Below are 17880 nucleotides of genomic sequence, written 5' to 3'. Positions count from 1 at the left end.
ACTAATACCAGCTTTGCTCCTGCATTTGCCCCACCCTTGGTCCCTGTGCCAGTGGAGGCTGTTTCCCTCTTTTGTCTGCTGTCTCTGTAAGGGCAGCCAGTGTTGAATCCCAGCAGAAGCTCAGGCACTGCTGAAATGGAAAATCCAGAGAATGAATGCGCCCATGAAAGGCAGAAGATGTGGGTCCACATGCTGAGGGCAGAGCAGGTGAGGAGGCCAGAAACATCTTTCTCACAGTTTTGGAGATTGGAAGTTTAAGGTCAAAGTCCAGCAGGGTTGGCTTCTGGTGACGGCCACCTGCTGGCTTTGTCTCCACACGGTAGAATTGTGCACATGAAGAGAGAAGCAGGGAGCTCTCTCCTGTCTCTTCTTTTAAAGACACAAATCCTATTAAGTCAGGGCCCCACCCCCATGAGTCAATTAACCTTAATTACTTCCTTAAAGGCCTCATCTCCAAATACAGCCACACAGGAGGTTAGGGCTTAGTATAGGAATTGCAGAGACACAAACATTCAGTCCATAGCAACCCTCTTGCCCTAGACCCCCTGGCTCTACACACAGAAAGAAAAACACTATCCTTCCCACATTCTCCGTTGTGGAGAGGTGAAAGGGGATTTCATCTCATCAGTACTCCACCTAAGCCAGCTGCCCTAGGCACAGTTGCTAATGACCAGCTAAGTGTATCCATTGCTTCTGGAGCCTGAGAATTTTTTTTTAACAAGGGACCTTATTAGCTGCTAACTGCTGAGATGAGAAATTGTGGTCAGACCATTCAGGTGCTTGGCCTTTCAGCTGAAGTCTCCTCCCTGGGGCCTGCCTCTGCCTCTGCATACTCAGAATTTTCCAGCCAGTTCAGTTTCTGTCAAGTAATTATTTACAAATTAGATTCCCAGGGAATACATGATCAGCAAATGTAAGCATTACACCCTTAAATCACAACAAATTATTGTTCAATACAAGACAAACCATTATCCCAATAACTAACGCTAGAAAACGCAGGGATCTGCCACAGTACCAGCCCACATTGAGGGCATCTGTCACCACTCAGTCTTCCTGAGCGCAACTGAGAATTTACACAGGGACAGTGACAGATAGATGCCCTCTAGTCTTAAGGTATCATTACATAATACTTTTTTTCCAAATCATCTTCTCAATTCAAAATAATTTGGCTCTCTATAAAATATGGGAATTCTTTACAAGCTATCATAATTGCTTGTTTGAAAGCATGTGCTATCACTAGGAATAGGTTAGGTATTATGACACATCCTGCAAAATATCTCCAAATAGCCAGTCCCTCCGCCTCGCTAGAACACGGCATATGTTACTCAATGTTATTGATGTTCCGCTAGAAAGACTACATTTGCTACCCGCTCTCCAGCTGGATGTGGCCATCTGAGCTCTGGTAAAGGCTGCACAGGATGAAATGTGTATGCAGGGGTGACATGGCAAGGGGGGAGTTTTCAGAAAGGCTGCCTCGTAAAAGCAGAAGGGAAGTGAGTGGCACTTTTTTCCCTCTTCCTCTTTTCTGCTCCCTGAAATATGGATGTGATATCTGCTAACGCCCACAGATATCTTGGCCATGAGGTAACCTTGAGATTTAAGCAAGCCATGAGCTAGGACAGTGGAAGAATAAGACAGGAGAGGCCTGAGTGGGGATGACAGTGCCATGGTCACCCAGCCATCCACAGCTTGCACAGAAAGAGGGAACTAGCCTTCGTGACATCGGAGCCACTGTCCGTGGGGTGCTCTGTGCTGTGCACCTGCACCTGATCCTGCTGCCATGCCCATGTTGTGCCAGGGGCCATAGTGGGCACATTCATCTGAAACCCGGAGCTCATTTACAGACAGCACGTTTGTGATTATTCTATTGATTCACTCACAAATTATTTGCTGAAGCTCTGTTCACTAAGCTGCCAAAAGCCAATTCTGTCCTCTGAGGTTCCCCATCTAGTTCAGACATAAAATCAGCCATTATGTCATTAAGACATAAAGTAAGATATCTCAAGCAGGACGACTCTCCTGTACCAGGATTGTACAATGTCAAAGTATTGGAGTTGGATATGGCTGGTCTCTCTCTCTTTTTGAAAGTCTTCAGGATAGAAAGTGGGAAGACTTTGGGAGCCAAGTGGCCAACAGCGTAATGCGTGTGTGTGTGTGTATGTGTGTGTGTGTATGTGTGCGTGCGCATGCATGCGTGTGCACATACATGTGCTCTTGCACATGTGAGGATATTGGAAAATAGAGAAGGAAAGAGAAACAGAAGAAAAGCATGTGACTCTGCAGATAAATGCAACCAAATTAACACTTCCTCCCAAAGTGCCGTCATTCTTAACATTTACATCTAAGCACTAACTTATCTGCACTTAAGGGCTGTTAAAATTCTAGCCACCATGGCAAAAATGTGTATAATAGCTCAACTCCATATAATTTTATTATTTCCAATAAAAACAAAATGTTAAGTATGTAACTAAATAGAATTGAGTTTTTATGTTTATGTAAGACTCTTCACATCATTAGACTCACCCATCTATAGACCGCATGGGCCCCAAGTCTATAAAGAATGATTACCTTAATCTCAAGTCATCTAGACAATCCTGGAAAATACCCAAACAACTATGACTTTCCCGGGGCAAAGGTGATTTTTACATTTCTCTGATGTTACTTATTACTAAACTCACATATTTCAAATAATGGTCATATTATTTGAAATTATAAATATGATATGCCTAGAATAAGCCCCATTAACATGAGCATAGCTTGGAGGTAGAATCAGCCACATCACATACTTTACACTGAAATTCCACATTTTTTCAAGAGTGTGTTAATGGCCTCTGCCTGCAAGTGTGGGCCCATGTGCTTTTTTCCAAAAACCAAAATGACAATAATTAAACCAGGCAGCTGCTGCCCCTAGCAATATGACAACCTCTCCCTGCTCCCTGGAATTTGCTGGAATCACCCTACTTGAGCTCGTCCCGTTCGAATTAGCTGCTCCCTCCCTGTGCCCCGGCAATCTGGGTGAGTTTCCCATCTATTAGCTGAATTATTCAGATGTTTTCCCACAATGGCCCTAGCAGTCCTCGTATAACTAGTTTCTAAATCAACAGTGAATTACATTATTGACAATCTAAGCAGATTAATTAAGAAATCTGTCAGGAATGACACGATAAGAGCTGGCTCCTATTCAAGATGGATCTGCAGTCTTCAAGACAGAAGCACGCCTGATATGGCTTCAGAAGTGGAGTGAGGAACAACAGCAGACCCAGGCCGGACGGTCAGCATGGGCAGGCTGGGCCGGAGGTAGTAAGTCTCACACTCACACAGCCTCAGAGGGATGCTGGCTGGCTTGCATCAACTACAGTGTGGGGCTGCAAAAAAACATTCTGTGCACCCTCAAGCATGTTTTCAGCATGAGCTATGTACTGCTATTCCCTTGTGCAGATTCTGGGAGACAGACATCATCATAACTATGTCAGAAGAGGCTACTTGGCTTTTAGGCTTTTAAATGCCTATGCTTTGGGGGGCTCTCAGGCACCCTAAAAGCCAAACAACCTAGAAAACCCATTTTGGTGCACAGCAACAAGAAAGCAACTTATCTTCTATATCCATCTATTCTTTCATGTATTAGTCTGTTTTCACACTACTATAAGGAAATGCCTGAGACTGGGTAATTTATAAACAAAAGAGGTTTAATTGATTCACAGTTCCACTTGGTTGAGGAGACCTCAGGAAATTTACCATCATGGCAGAAGGGGAAGCAAGGCATGTCTTACATGGCAGCAGGAGAAAGAGGGAGTGAGCAGGGGGAACTGCCACTTTAAAACTATCAGGGCTGGGTGTGGTGGCTCCTGCCTGTAATCACATCACTTTGGAAGGCCGAGGCAGGCAGACCACAAGGTCAGGAGGTCGAGATCATCCTGGCTAACATGGTGAAACACCATATCTACTAAAAATACAAAAAATTAGCCAGGCATGGTGGCACATGCCTGTAATCCCAGCTACTTGGGAGGCTAAGGCAGGAGAATCACTTGAACCCAGGAGGTGGAGATTGCAGTGAGCCAAGATCATGCCACTGCACTCCAGCCTGGGTGACAGACTGAGACTCTGTCTCAAATAAATAAATGAATGAATGAATGAATAAACCATCAGATCTCATGAGAACCCCCTCACTATGAGAACAGTATGGAGGAAACCTCCCACACGATTCAATCACCTCCCACCTGATCCCTCCCTCGACATGTGGGGATTACAATTGGGATGAGATTTGGGTGGGGACACAGAGCTAAACCATATGACTCCATAATAAAATTTTAGTTGATTTCTCTGGAGAATCTTGCAATCAAAACCCAACATAAATGCAAGTAAATAAATAAGAATTAAAAATCAGAGTATCACAGAGTTCTGTTTGATCTAATTGATTTAATTTGAGGATTTTTTTGAGACCTTACCAGACTGGCCAGCTATAATTTTGCAAATTTTCAGTGGATAACACAGAAGATGTAAATTCCAAAATCCTAGGTTCAAGTTTGAATGAAGCCCTTAGGAACCGGGTAGACTTGGACCTGCCACTCTCAAAGCTAAGTGTTTTCTCCTGTAAAGGAAAGATCCCTACCTCCCAGGCTTCTGTGAGGATTGGATAGAAAGATGTGTTTGAAAGAGGGAATGGCTAACGCGAGTAAGAGGCCTGTTAGCCCACATACAACTTAAATATCTCATTTCATTTAATATTTACAACAATCTACAGCAAACACATTATCTCTGTTTAAAGAACAAGAACATGGAGGCTTAGGGAAGGTGAGTACATTTTTCAGTATGAGAGAGTTGCCAGTAGCAGAAGCTCACCCTGTGCCCCAGGCATCAGGCTCCCACCTGAGGTTAGGGGTGTCCTGAGGGAACCCGGGTTGCAGCTGAGCTCCAGAGGGTGAGTCAAGGTCCTCAGGAGAGAGGGAGCATGGTGAGAGCAGAAATGCTGGGAAGGACGGTGCCCTGGGCATCCTGTAGGGGAGCAACTATAGGATCGGGGAGCTGTGTGGGTGCATGGTGTGTCTGAGAACCAGCAAGTAATCTAAGGAAGCCAAGCAGTGCCAAGGGAGCCAGGTAGAAGGTGAAGGAGTGGCCGTGACAGTTATCCTAATAGCGACAATCACAGCAGCAACCTGACTGACACTAATGAGAATGAGCTGGGGATCTGATGGCATTCAAGGTGTTTCACACATGCTAATTGATCCAGCGCTCTTCTCACCACGTGATCAATGAAGACCATAAGGCCAAGAGGGGTGACGTCACTGGACACTGGTTATGAAGTGGACTTTGAGAGCCTGAAGGACAAGAGGAAATGTGTGGCCTCAAACGACAGACAACCAAGAAGAGCAGGTGGCCGCATGAGCAGTGAGCTTCCCATCACTGAATCTTTCAGATAGGAGTTGGAAGAACAATTTCCTGGGATGTTGTAAAGCAATTCTGACTCCTTATCTCTTCTACCTCCAGATTCTGTAAGGCTCGGAACTGGATCCGTCTCCTGAACTGGTGTTCTCCAGAGCTCTTATTGTGCACACCCAATAACCTAACAGAACCTAGGGCAAAGAAGGGTGGAGTTTACTGATACCAAAAATGGGAATAAATTAAAAAGGGAATACCTTCCTAGATCAGAGATGAGACTGTCAACCCTATGATGATATGCAGTTGGGACATGTTCAAGAATGCAAGTCAGGAAGGGTGACCTTGACCAGAAGGAATGAGTCCAGATAAGAATGTCTCCAAAGACTCAGAGCAGACGAGGCACAGTGGCTCACACCTGTAATCCCAGCACTTTTGAGAGGCTGAGGTGGGTGGATCACTTGAGCTCAGGAGTTCAAGACCAGCCTTAGCAACATGGTGAAACCCTTTCTCTACCAAAAATACAATAATTAGCTGATCGTGGTGGTGCATGCCTGTAGTCCCAGCTACTCAGGAAGCTGAAGAGGGAGGATCACTTTACCCCAGGAAGTGGAAGTTATCATGAGCTGTGATCTGCCACTGCAATCCTGCCTGGGCAACAGAGCAACACCCTGTCTCAAAAAAAAAAAAAAAAAGACTCAGTGCTACCTGCTGGACCTGCTCGGACTGGCAGGATGGATGCTGATTTAGGACAAGAATAGTATCAATTTGAGGGGGACTCTAGAAACCACTAGTCTACAGGGGCCTCACGTCTCAACACTCATGCTGTTTTCTTGGAAATCTACAGAGTCTTCAGTTCCACTACTCAACAGAAGCATCCAGGGCTCTGGGGGTTCCCCTTAGGGACAGGCTTGGGGCATCGAGCATCCTTTTCAATCATCTCCCCTTCCTCCCAACTTCAGCCAGAGCAAGAGTCTCTGATTAATTTATCATATTGGGTTTATCTTTGAGACTGTGCTGAATAAAAAGGTTTGGCTGCTTTCATAGGGTAAAATCACTCTCCAAAAACGCTAAAGAGTATTTGTTTTTAACCTGCTCTGTGAAATACCTAATTCTATGCACTGTGCTGAAATATTTCTGGAAGTAACAATGAAGCTTTGACATAAGAGTGTCGTGATTTTCCCTGAATTCTTAGATTCTAAAATTCTGCATTTTCCGACATTCTGATTTCCCACTGCCAATCAAAGGGTGGCAGCCTACCCCTACCTCTTCACCCAGGCTTTTTTTTTTTTTTTTTTTTTTTTTGAGACGGCATTTAGCTCTTGTTACCCAGGCTGGAATGCAATGGCGCGATCTCGGCTCACCGCAACCTCCGCCTCCTGGGTTCAGGCAATTCTCCTGCCTCAGCCTCCTGCACCCAGGCTTTTTGTAGTAGAAACTTTCTCTCCTTCATGAGCTAAAAGAGTTTTTGAAAACATTAGAAAGAAGGAGACAATATTAAAATGACAAAGCCTGTGGGTAGGAAAATTTCAAGACCAGAGAACAGAAGGAAGGTTCCTGCTTTAGTTACTGAGAAATTCCCCATGAGGTAGCCAGCCAGAGGGACACACAGTAATGGAGATAGCCAAGTTTGTCACATGAAAAGCTGAACCCCTCTATGAACCTGCCCAAGCATATACATGTCTCCAGGCTTACGTGGTGGAGGCAGAATCATTCCTTAAGTTGCTAAAACCTGCCTTTAAAGATTCCTGAAGGATGCTGCATTCATTCTGGGAAATCGATCTATGTCATTCAAAATGAGCTCATCAGCATGGCACATAAATTGGGCACCAATACAACATTTAATATTTCAGAGTAAACGGTGAATCTTTAGGAATTCATCTATTTAGAAACCAACAACTGACTAGAGGATACTTTATTTCTCTTGATGGGCTTTTTACCTATATTATCTCATTTAATCCTTCAACAACTCTGAGGGTAGCTGCTATCATCCCATTCTATAGATGCAATTACTAGCGTTCTGCAGCCCCGCATGAACCACTTGTTCAGGCCAGCAGTACTCAAGCCCAGGTCCTCTGACTAAGCATCTTGCATTCTTGCTACTACACTGAAGGCTTTCAAACAGGCTTTCCACAGAGACCCTGAACTAACAACAGCAATAATAATAATCTGAACAGCCATGGTAATAGCTCACATGTGTTGAATACTTAATATAGACCTGCCACTCCATTGAGTGTTTTAGATACTTTACGTTTTTAACCTTCTCTGGAATCCCATGAATGATTCCATCAATTGACCAAGGTCACACGGATAACATGTGGCGAAGCTGAGCTGAAACCCAGAAGGCATCAGGTTGACCCACCAGCACCTCTCCTTCCATGGGATACTTCAGGGACCATTTCTGTGGGTAGGAAAATGAGAGGTAGGCACAGCGGCAGGTTTTGGGGCTCCCAATTATTCTTCAAACAGAGCAGCTCTTCTTTCTGTCTTGGGATTCCATGAAGGCAGTGACAGAGAAGAGGGTCAGAGAAGGGCTTCGAGGTGGCCTTTAGCCTTGTCCTCTGTGGACCTTACACAATCTCCTACCAAATCACCGCAAATGAACACATCGACTAATTAGAAACAGGAGTCTTGCTGTGCAAACACAGGTGCAAGGCAAGTCCCCAACCACAGGGCTCATCTTCACACCCAAGTACCCCTCGAGATTTCATTTAAAGAAACAGTTCTGTGGCAAGCATAAATAATTTACTTAACTAAAGTTTCCAAGTGGCTGCAGTGGCAGCCAAGCAATGGTATTTCTACTATTTCAAGACAGGGTGCTTCAGACTCTTGCTTCTCAAAGAACTAGCCCACCCCAAGGACTGGCAGGGTCAGCCCCACCTGCCAGTTAGTTAGAAGCTCACAACCCAGTAGGCCCCACCCAAACCAATGATTCAGAACCTGTATTTTAATAAGAGCTCCATGAGATTTGCATGGAGACACAAATTTGCAACATATGTCTCTAAAAGACAACCAAGTATGGAGATTTGAAAAATGGGACAAGATTGCAATAATTCCAAGTGATTTCCAGCACTGACTTGGGGTCTCTCTTCTCTATTACCCATTTGATGAAGGCTATGCCTTCAGAAATCCCTCAGCATTGGTCTATTTGTCCTCATTAACATCACATAGTTCATCACAGACTCACTCTAGTACAGTGCTTGCCCCCAGGAGTGGAGCAGAGGCCAATTATGGTAGCCTCATGCAGAAGCATATGACTTTCTTTTAATCCTCGAGTGGAGAAGTCAAGTCGTCTTTGGAGGTCTGAGGCTGTCAAAGACAAGAAACTTCATTTACAGTAATATACAGAGGGAATTACACCTTATTTGATGCTTACCTTAAAAGTTTCAAATGGAGCACATGTGCAATTAGATTCAGAGTTCATGGAGAGGCTTAGTCATATTTTACATGAAGAAAGGCCTGCTAACATGACCTTGGGCAAGTTACACAGACTTTCTCAGCATCAATTTTTTTCATTCCATGAAATAGAAATAATAATAGTATCGACTTCACAGCATTGACTGAATATGTGCAAAGTGCCAAGAACACATGATAATTGTGTATATAGCACACAGGCACCCACGCACACACACGTGCACACACACACACACAGAGAAAGAGTTAAAAGCTAGTGTGTTATTTCTGCATGGTTAAATTCCAGAAGTAGAGTGGTTATCATTTTCTTTCATACACTCTTCTAAATTTCCAAATTTTCTACAATGTCTACTTGTTATTTTGATAATCAGAAAAGATAATCATCTTTAATGAGAATGATGTGTCACTACAATGGTTAATGGAAGCCTTGACTTCTGGAACGCTGGTGGTGGAGAAGCTGCGGGTGTAATGAGAAAAGCACAGGGTCACCACGCCATGACCTTGCCGCTCCGGGGTCGTTATACCTTGGGCAAGTCCCTTTGCCTCTCTAGACCTCATTTCATCATTGGCAAGATGAAATTACAAAGTCTTCTCTGAAACTTCACTCAATTTCTAAAAAGGTCAAATCCGATCATGTATATAATGTGTTTTCTCCAATATAAAAGGCTCCCCTATTACTGTTCCTCTATTATTATTACTATTTTATGGTACAGAAAACACTCAAGAAAAAATGTATTTACATTTTTTACTTTGTATGAAAACGTTAACATAGATTATATCCATTCTTTTAGAAATATTACACTGGAGATGAAAATAACACATGCCCCTTCTAATGTGGTTGAGTTTTACTGATATTCATTTATCTATTGATACAGGTCAAACTGCTTTAAAATACAACTGGTTAAACAAAAAGCTTAACCAGTGATGTGGAGAGAAAGAAAATAGCCTCCTCATATCATGTTTCTGAGTTTTAAGATGAAAAACTACAGACTGTTTAGTCCAGACTGGCTGGGGCTCCTTCACTAGGAATACAACATACTGTTGAGAATTATTTTCCTCTGGGCAATTTTCCTTGGTCCTGATACTTTCTTCTTCAATCTGTCCAACTAAAATATATTTACCCTCAGCAAGTTCAATCCTTTTCAGGAAAAAATTACAAATGGTCATGTCAAATAATCATGAACTTATTTATTCTAAATATTATTACTACATAAACGTGCAACATAAAATACTTTCTAACCTCGCATTCCACATTAAAACAAAACATATTGTGCACTGTTCTTAATTTATGACCAATAAAATGTAGCTAGAAAGATGGAATCTTCTCATTTCAGATGATTCTGTAAATGAAAACAAGAGGTTTGTCATTAAGTGGTATTGATGATACCCACAGTGTTCATATGTTTGTCAATTTCATTAACCTCTCAAATTAGGTATTCATAATGTGTTAATGACAGCAGAACACATCATTACATTATTCAATGCAATTTTGTGGATATTATGTATAGTTTGTAATGTTAGAATCTCTTGTCTTTACAGCTGTTAGAAAACATTATAGTTTCCAAGATGATTAGGGACGTGTGAATACCAAGCAACAGAATTCACAGCTCAAATAATGGTCCCTGCTTGGCCTTGAATTCTGATCAGGGTATGACTAGACAATTTTCACTGGCAAAGGACTAAGCTCCCTTTAATGTGTTATACGAGAACTAAAGAATCACAATGCTGTCAGAGAGCTTGAGAATTTATCAATTAAATTCCTTCTCTTCAGGCTGGTAGTGATAAATTGAATTGTTATTTAGCAGACAGTCCCTCCCCCTGTCCTTGGAACAGAACACACTTTGCTGCCCCACTGACTGTTGGGGGGATTGGTCATTGTCTTGCTCTGGCCAAGAAAATGTAAGCAAACATGACAGGAGCAAAGGTTTTAAATGTGCTCTCATGGCTGGTTTGTCCTATTGCACGCCTGTGATCCATCATGAGAAGAATATGGCCCAGATAGCCCCTTCCCCTTTAGTGTGGGCCCAAAATAAGCCCCCTGGAGCAGACCTGAGCCTGAACTGAGCTTGGAACCAAGCCTATCCAAGCCCAATAAGATCATCAGAACCTCAGCCAAACCACAGATGCACAGCTAGCTAAGAGACATAAATATTCATTACGAGACACTGAGAATTCAAATGTGTTTGTTACACAGCGTTATCAGGCAATAGTAGACGAATACAACAGCAGAACTCTAACTGCTCTGTTAAACTGACAACAGTTGCAGTAGGATCGTGGAATCTTCTGAGCTTTGATTCTGAAGAGGACAGCATTTTTGTCCAGCGCTGACGGGATCTCAGGTGTACTTCAGTTTTTTAATCATTCATTTGATAAGTCGGTCACTCACATACTTTAAAGTTCTTTTCACGTTCATGTTCATGTTTATTATGCTAACAACCACTGCAGATAAAATAGGGAATAAAATAGACGTGTGTGTGTGTGTGTGTGTGTGTGTGTGTGTGTGTGTTTTAACTGTAGGGACCCACATAAATCCTGGTCTGTTAATCTCATGAGGTAAGTAGAAGAGATTTTGAAAGAGAAAACGCAGTAAGACCATCTTTGTGAAAGTACCACGAGAGTTGAAAGCCACGAGCAAATTTTAGGAAATTTTACTTTGAATTGTTTAGGATTTTTATTGTTTGAAATCTAGTCCAAATTTTGAAAGAGAAAACGCAGTAAGACCATCTTTGTGAAAGTACCACGAGAGTTGAAAGCCACGAGCAAATTTTAGGAAATTTTACTTTGAATTGTTTAGGATTTTTATTGTTTGAAATCTAGTCCAAATTTTGAAAGAGAAAACGCAGTAAGACCATCTTTGTGAAAGTACCACGAGAGTTGAAAGCCACGAGCAAATTTTAGGAAATTTTACTTTGAATTGTTTAGGATTTTTATTGTTTGAAATCTAGTCCAAATTTTGAAAGATCCATGATTCTGCTTATCATAAGTCTATGTTCAACTCTGAAATGGCTATTCTTAGCTTCAGCTTGCAGGAAAATGGAAATCTTCATTTACTTCATCAAATACTGTATGTGTTTGATATTAGCCAGGTTCTGAACCCAACATAAGAAAACTAGGAATTCCTTATTTGGTCTCTAAGGCTGTTAGAGAAAAGATGAATGAACTCTTCCCTTCCAATTTCTTTGGATTTATTTATAATTTTCAGATTTCTGTGTGAATTGGTGCTAATGCCTTCAGTTTGGTAACTGCTTAGTAACAAGGTTTCAAGTGGATGCATTTGAACAGCAGGACTTTGGTAAGTGGGTGTCAGTGAAGTGAGAGACAGCCCTAGGATCATAGACAAGTCAACTCCTAAAGCAGAAAGACGCTCAAAGCATCACCCAGTCGAACCCTCACCTGCCTGTGCGAAAGCTCAGATCCAGTGGCTGCAGTGCCACACTTCGGAAGAGCCAAGAATGACACTGGCAGCTCTCTACTCACAGCCCACATCTTCACTTTAGTTTTAAACTTGACAGAGCGCAAAACAATCAGCTAAGAAAGAAAACCAACAGGCTATCTTTCATCTGCGATGCTCAGTTTCGGGTTAGGAGATCCAGTAGCAGAGATGTACGTACTTATCCGGAAAGTATTCCCAGTCTCTAGGTGACCCGATCTGCTCAGCCTGCCAGCCTCCTTCAGAAGCCACCACATGCTTTTTTCCTCTGAACCATCAGAAACTAGCAGTGAGTTAAGGGCCCCTTGCAAGGCTCTTATCTTGTTTCTGGCTCTTGGGTTCGTGATGTGTCACTGACAGATGCTGCCCACATTTGCTCCTTCGCTCTCCCTTCTACGTAAACATACAGACACAGCTCGCCTTCATGGAGAACCCTCTACACTCTCACTATCCTGTTGCTTTATTTTCACTCTCTCCTGGCCCACCAGCCCTATGTTAAAGTAAGTGACTTGAAACAGCCCTCTCTACTCCTTTGCACGTATTTTACTTCTGATCTTTACAACCTTTTCAGGCATCCATTATTATCCTCCTTCTACAGATGAGGACATCTAAGCTCAGAAAGTGGCTTGCCAAGATCCCACTGTTAACTGAACCAAAGTTCACATCAAGATCTGCCTTCAAAACATTTCCCCTTCGCACAAAGGCACCCTTCTTAACAAACGGAAGGAGCTCCGCTGTCACATGGAGTTTTCTGGAGATGAATCCAGCTGATCCCACTTCTAAAACCCACAAATATCAAATGAAGCCAGAAAGTGAAAACTGGGAATTTCATTTACATTTCACTCAGCTCTATAGTGTTACCTACACTGATAAAGCCCTTCTATATTTCCTCTAAAAAGGAAATCAAAAGTTTCTTTGTAATACCTGAAACTCACCCAAGATCTTGTCATCCTGCCTCACAGCCCTTAAAGCCCCTTCCTCATCTGCCTGGAAATTATCTCTTGGTTATCACAGTTTAGAAAGTCGTTAATCTCACTAAGCTACTGGAGGGGTGAGTTAAAAAAGCAACCCCAGTAAGGTTTCAAAATATATGTAAAGCACAAGATGTTATTATATCCACCAGTGAGAACATGTTCCTTGAGACTCAGAGAAGAGGCAAGGGAGGCATTGGGAGACCATGGCCAACCTCAACCTGGAAGAGAACTAGGGGTGAGCACTTAATGACTGCAAAGTGCTTCAAAGTGCTTCAAACTGCAAGTGAATCTTAATCCTGACAGCTGTCTGGTAAACCCTGGTTTTTCCCTTCCTGTCACTCCGGAGTAGGGGATGGAACCAGCCAATGCTCTCCCAAAAAAGCCAACAATGGTGATCACAACCTGACATGGTCCTCATGCCTCACCCAAGATGACAACATATTCAAAGTGGAGAAAGAAGTCCTTTTCTGCATCAACAAAAATAGTAACAGCTCTGCTTCCACTGCTTAAGGCCATAGCAATCTTTCTCTCCTGGGGAGTGAATGATGAAGCTCAATTCTGTATCCATCAGAAGAGGTTAATTTGACCCACTTAAGGCTGCCTTTCTCCCAGCTGCTCACATTTACCAGGGACTATCGAAACACACTGTCCTGCTCTCAGAGAGAGGCGTTCTATGTCATCGGGTGGCGGAGTGAGGGGGATGTCTGACAGACATAGCTCATCAAAATGTCCCAGTGCAGGACATCAGCTACCCTCCTGACCTGGAAAGTGGCTGTGGCATTGCATGGATGGTGAGAACCAGGTCCCCTGGGGTCCTGGGCTTGGTGGAAATGCCTCCCAGGGTCAGGCTGTTCTTCAAGCGAAGCCAAACTCTATCAACTTTACGGCACCGTTGTACCCATTGAGAGAAGCCTGCCATGCTGGAAGCCCCTGCCTGGAGCTTGCCTCTTTGCCTGCTTCACCCCGAAATGCCTTCTCTGGTGGAAGCCCTCTACTCTGGCCCAACATCTGGTCTTTCTCTTTATACTTCAAAGGTCAGCTCTGGAAGTGCCACGGTGAAAAGATGGGGACACGTTCAGGGAGAAAGAGAAAATGAAAACCTGTGTCAGTGTCATGGAATGGAAACAACTGGAGTGGCTTTGGCATCAGGGTACAGCTTCCAACTCAAGTCACTTGCCATCCAGGGGAACTTAGGCTTCAGTTTCCTCACTGCTAAGTGCCTACGAGTCAAGTGGAAGAGCTTGGGCACAGTTATGGGCACATGGAAGGTAATAAATGAAAACAATTATTAAATATTTCAAGAGAAATGAAGTCAAGGAGGAGAGACCTCCACTGAGTAGCTCCAAACAATAGCTGATGTTTATTGCACTTACTGTGTGTTTGGCTTTGATCTTGTCTGGTTCACTCTTATTTCATTTACTCCTCTCAACAAGCCTATGATGCAAATATTGTCAATAGCCACATTTTCTAGAAGATGATTCTAAAGCCCAGAAGGATGAAGTAGCTTCCCCAAGGTCACACAGTAAGTACTCTCGGATGCAAACACAGACAGTCCAATGCAGGCCATTCTCTAAAGCACTAGGACATATCCAGCCCCTCCAAGGAAGCTGGCGAGGCTCAGGGTTTCCATTTGACGATCTATCACTCCATGGCTCACTGTTGTTGTTTTTCACCAAGGAAGTCAGAATAGAAGAAAAGTTGACAAATGTTTATGAACACTGGAAGGAAAAAAAGTGCAGGAGCAAGAGCGAAGTGGAGAAGGTTTCTGCAGAATGAGAAAATCCAGGTGGCAGCAGCCACCTGCAGACTTGACTTGGCCCAGATTCCCCACAAAGCAGTAACTGAGGCTGCCTTAAATGCTCATGTTTTATTGAAAGGTACAATCCCCTGGCAGAAACAGTAAGAGGAAAGGGAAGGATTGAAAGCAAGCGCAAGGTCGTGTGTGACCACGTGGTCACTGCTTCCCAAGCCACCAAGAGATTTAAGGGTCCCTGGGCCACATGGGACCCCTGGAAACAGGCTGCACAGAGACCCACCCTAGAGCAGCCTGCCCAGGGGGCCAGAGGAGGAAGTGGTCTGCCAGCTCCCTCATCTCCTGCCTCCTGTTAGTCACAGTCACCCCACAGGCAGTGACGCCCATACTTCACAGGGGGTCACCTGGCTTCTCCAGGAGGCTATAGGAGACACAGATCCCCTCTGAGGCATTTCACCCTGCCTGGCAGAGGCAGGGGTCAGAGGCCCCCCAGGCCTAGTTCAGCCTCATCCAACAGAGTATGAGGGTGACATGCAGAGTCTGTCCTCACCTCCCGGGGATCGGGGGCGCAGGAGGGTAGCAGCCACCTGGGTGCTTCACAAGTACGAGCCCAAGGCTCCTGGAAACAAGTGAGGCCCAGAGAACTCAAGAACCCAAGCAGGGCCTTAAAATTGTGCTGAAACAGGACCTGGAGTCCCTCTGAAAAGTCATGAGCCAGGCACAGGAGGCTGCAGTCCTGGGCTAAGTCACAAGTCTGGGGTCTTGGAGGGGCTCTGTCCAAGAACAGCAGAGCTTCTGGGCACCCAGAGCCATGGAGTTAGACCAGCTTGGGCAGCACATGTAGCTGTCCTCACTCTTAAGACTGAGGGACCAGAGCCCAGGCCGCCCCTAGGGCCAAGCAGGAACCATGTTGACCACTGGCCTGGGGAGGGCCGCTTTTACCTAGGGCTGGTGTCAGAAGGAGGCTTCTGGACTTGGAATGAGAAGTTGCCAATTCACAACCCACCCAGCCTCCTGCTAGCTGCATACCCTTGGATGAGGCCTTGAACCTCTTCTCTGCAAAAGCAGTCCTAGCCGGGCCCTGCCAGCCTCTAGAGCCTCTGTCTCCTCACCTGTAAAGTAGGGTAAGGCTACAGACTCATCTGACTCCTGGAGCTACTGTGAGGATCGTGGGACTTTGCCAACGGAAATCCTACTGCCCTACCCTGCAGGACTGTCCTGCATGCCCCTGCTCGTCCACCACAACCATGGGCCTGAGGGCAGGGCAAGGCATGGCTGCCCTAGCTCAGTGCAAGCTCTACCCTTCATATCAGAAGGAAGCAGACACTGCCCTGTGAAGCCTGCTTCCTGACCCATGATGAGAGGGGCTTCCCCTTAAGATGATTCTGTTTTTCACAGCCCATAAGGGGAAGGGTATTTCCTGAACCAGCACAGCCCTTTGATGGGACGAGGGTGCCCCTGTCCTGGGTCTAGAATTCCTACCACGAAGAGAGGGACAGGAGAGTCTATGGGGCAGGGTGAGAGCCCTCCCAAGGGGACCTGATCCTACCCATGCCTTGTACTCAAGTCCCCAGAATTCCTGGCCCAGATGTCACCAAACTTACTTTCAGGGCCCAAGTCTGATCTCCTGGACATCCCAAAGCCTGGGGAAGCCCAAGGCCCACCCCCGTGGGTGGAGAACCTGGCAGGGAAGAGCACGAGGGCAGCAGGGGCTGAAAGCCAGCTTCCTCCAAGGCCTTCTGCTGGCCCGAAGTCTCAAGAAGTCTGAATTCCAAATTTGAGCCTAGCCATCAAGGTCAAGGTAGTAGGAGAGAAACCATTTACTCAACAATGTGTAAGCAAAATGTGTAATTTTTTAAATCTGGAGATCTTTACCATGTGGGCCCCATTTGAACTCGCTCTGGGGACCTGCACACATTCAGGGGCTACGTCCTTTTACTCAGCCTCCTTCCAGCACCTTCCACACTCTGGTGCCCTGAACCTCATAGCCTCAGGGTGCAAAATTCTCCTAAAACCTGGATAGTCCCTTCTGGTCTGCAGGGCATCTGTTCTTAGGCATTCGCCTTGCCTTGATCATGAAAGGAACATCACTTGAAAAGTCTGCCATCCCTGCTGTTAGGTCATTCACTCATTCATTCATTGATTTAACAAATGCTTGAAGTATCTCCTTCTATGCCAGCCACACTCTGAAGATAGTGCAATGAACAACACTGGCGGGAACCCCTGCCTTCATGAGCTTCTATCCTGATGGACAAGGACACACAGCCAGCTGGTGAGCATGTGAGATGGACGGAGCATCAGGAAGGGCCACCAGCACCCTGTGCCTGCGCACCCACTGTGCCTGCACACCCACCGTGTCTGCCCACAGCTGGGGGCCTGGCTCACGGCACTTCACATGATGGACAATGAAGTCCCATGAGACTCCCCATGGCCCCTAACTCAGAGGTGACCGGGCTGGGATTCCTGCTCAGATGGAGCTGAGGCCAAAGGTCTCAAAGGCTTTCTACCACCAGGTCCCTCCTGAGTCAGGATTAGCATTAATTATACTAACAGTATCAATTAGCTCCTCTTGGCTCCAAAATATAATGGCTGCTTCCTCTGGTACAATATTAGGAGCCGGCACCAGATGAAAAAAGCAAACGGATCGAACACCACCCACAGAGATAAACTGGCCCCGTGATCAACGATAGTGGGTTTTTTTTTTTCAACACAGATAAACAGGAAAGGAGTTTTGGTTTCGAAAATCAACCAATTTCCTTGCTGTCGCCGTATCTAGGTTGGGTATCGAAGAAAACAAAAATAATTCTGGGCACAGAAGGAAGATGGAATATTTCTGCACTCAACACTGGGCCAGTTTGGCTCATTCCCAGACATAAAGAATTCTGGTGTCCCTTTTTAAATAAAAATAAATAAAGTAAAGCCGTTCAACCCAGATG

The 17880-nt window shown here is 44.8% G+C and overlaps 1 protein-coding gene across 3 annotated transcripts in view; it reads right to left on the bottom strand.

Moving 5' to 3' along the window:
* LOC128929670 (uncharacterized) overlaps nucleotides 1-17880 on the bottom strand; it is a 361144-nt gene that overhangs the window by 219830 nt on the left and 123434 nt on the right. The window lies entirely within an intron of this gene.

Source organism: Callithrix jacchus, chromosome 14, assembly GCF_049354715.1.
Source record: "Callithrix jacchus isolate 240 chromosome 14, calJac240_pri, whole genome shotgun sequence".
NCBI classification, from domain to species: domain Eukaryota; kingdom Metazoa; phylum Chordata; class Mammalia; order Primates; family Cebidae; genus Callithrix; species Callithrix jacchus.
Note: the sequence above shows the minus strand (reverse complement) of the source record. Positions and strands in the feature narration are given on the sequence as shown.